Source organism: Petaurus breviceps, unplaced genomic scaffold (genome assembly GCF_028583685.1).
Source record: "Petaurus breviceps papuanus isolate PSGF00001 unplaced genomic scaffold, PetGlider_PUasm1.0 185, whole genome shotgun sequence".
NCBI lineage: Eukaryota > Metazoa > Chordata > Mammalia > Diprotodontia > Petauridae > Petaurus > Petaurus breviceps.
Window position 1 is genome coordinate 15,134,365 of NW_027185797.1, and position 2,052 is coordinate 15,136,416.

Below are 2,052 nucleotides of genomic sequence, written 5' to 3' on the forward strand. Positions count from 1 at the left end.
ACACAGAGACAGAGAGAGCGAGAGACAGAGACAGAGAGAGACAGAGAGAGCGAGAGAGGCAGAGAGAGACAGGGAGAGAGAGAAGGGGGCAGAGGGAGCCGAGAGATGGGGGAGTTCCCTCTGGCTCCTTCCTGGCTGAGTTCTCTGGGCCCACGTTCTCCCCCACACACTCAGCTCCTCCGTCCTTCCCACTCCTCGGGAGAACCTCTCCACTCCACCCCAACCCCCCGCCCCCATCCCTTTCTGACTCTCCTCCCCTCCCCCTCCTTGTCAGTGTTTCCCTTTAACGCGCGCGCCCGCCACGTCCCTGCCAAGGTCCCCTCGCCCCCTCGCCCCTCCCCCACCCCGGCCACCCCTCCCCCTCCGAGCTCCTCCCAGCCAGTCTCCCCTCCCCCCTCGGCGCGCGGGGCTCAGCTGTCACTTTACTTTTTCTTGCTTTCTCTTCCCCCCCCCCACCCCCACCCCAGGCTGCCCCCGCCCCTTGCCGGGAGGGAGGAGCCTTGTACCCGAGGGCGGGCGCGCGCCTCCCGGGGCTGCCCCCGCCCCCTGGCTCGGGCGCGCGCCCAGCTCTGGAGGGAGGGGCGGGGAGGGAGCAGCTCCGGGGACGTGGGGCGCGCGCACGGCTGGGTGCCCGAGCCGGCGGCGGCGGCGGCGCGGGCGCGGGCGCTGGGGGCGCGGGCGCGGGCGCGGGCGGAGGCGGCGCGGTCCGCGAGGTGCTGGTGGATTCACTTTTCCCAGAGTCCGGGGCGGCAGCAGCCGGAGCCCGAGCCCGAGTGGAAGGACGCGGGAGCGGCGGGAGCCAGAGCGGGGCTAGAGCGAGCGAGGGAGGAGTGAGGGAGCGCAGCTGGGCACTGGGGGGTCCGGGCGTCGGTGGCCGGCGGACACCCCTGCCTCCTCCTCCTCCTCCTCCTCCGGGATCAGCACGAGACAGCGACCTGCGCCCCCCGCCCCCCAGCCCAGGTAACCGGCCGAGCCGGCGGCGGCTGCGGCTGCGGCTGCTGCCCGGGGCTGGGGGCGCCCCCGGCCCCCTCCCCCGCGCCGATCTCCCCCGGCGTCTCCTCGCCCTATTTTCTCCCCTCGCGCTCCCCCGCTGTCTCCTCTCCTCTGCCACCCCCTCACTCCTGTCTCCTGGCCCCGTTCTCCTCCCCCATCTCTTTCCCGTCTTCTCCTACTTTCTTCCTCCTCCTCCCACTCTCCTTGTCCTCTCCCGAACCCCCTCCACCTTCTCCCCATCCCCCTCTTTCCGACCCCTTCCCCTCCACATCGTCTGCCCAGCCCTCGTTCTCATTTACCCATCCTTCTCCAGCCTCCCTGCCCCCTCCCTCCCTCCCCTTCTCCCCCACCCCCCACCCCTCCCTCTCCCTCTCCCTCTGAAGCTCTAGCAACTAAGTCTTTGGAAAGTACAGCAGAAATGTCAGGTTGAAAAGTGTCCAGTTTCATCTTTTGCGATTTTCTCTAATTGCAAAATGATCGCACATTGTATCTTCTCCGTGACATGTGACTTCTCTGGTTCCCTTCCATCTCCTCCCTTCCCCCCCCCCCCCCCCCCCAACACACACCCGTTTGCCAGGCAGGAAAAGACCTGGTGGTTGGTGTACGTGTGTGTCTCGGTGTGGACTGTGGGGTGTATTGGTCTTTTGTGCTGCCTGGTGCCTGTCACACTTTGGAGCAGTGGCAGACAGCACATTTTTGTTCCTCTGGTTTCTTCTCTACAGCTTACACCAGCCTGGTTGGAACCCGGAATTCCCTGGGTTTGTTTGGTGGTGGGGTTCCCCCCCCCAAACTGTTTTGATCCTTTTGCCCTTTTACCTTTTGTAAGGAAGATGGGGAGTATTGCTTCTTTGCAGGACCAAGGAGGAATGCCTAATTCATCTTCCCTTAAGGAAATTAAGAGAGAGAGAGAGAGAGAGAGAGACAGAGACAGAGAGAGAGACAGAGAGACAGAGAGACAGAGAGAGAGAGAGAGAGAGAGAGAGAGAGAGAGAGAGAGAGAGAGAGAGACAGAGACAGAGACAGAGACAGAGACAGAGACAGAGACAGAGACAGAGACGT

At 64.4% G+C, this 2,052-nt stretch overlaps 1 protein-coding gene across 1 annotated transcript in view; it reads left to right on the forward strand.

The window, feature by feature from the left end:
- The first annotated feature begins 657 nt into the window (after positions 1–657).
- LOC138161686 (ubiquitin-conjugating enzyme E2 E2) overlaps positions 658–2,052 on the forward strand; it is a 409,692-nt gene continuing 408,297 nt past the window's right edge. Inside the window, exon 1 of the mRNA XM_069088487.1 lies at positions 658–960. The gene's annotated coding sequence lies outside the window, so the exon portion shown is untranslated. The remainder of the gene's footprint in view (positions 961–2,052) is intronic.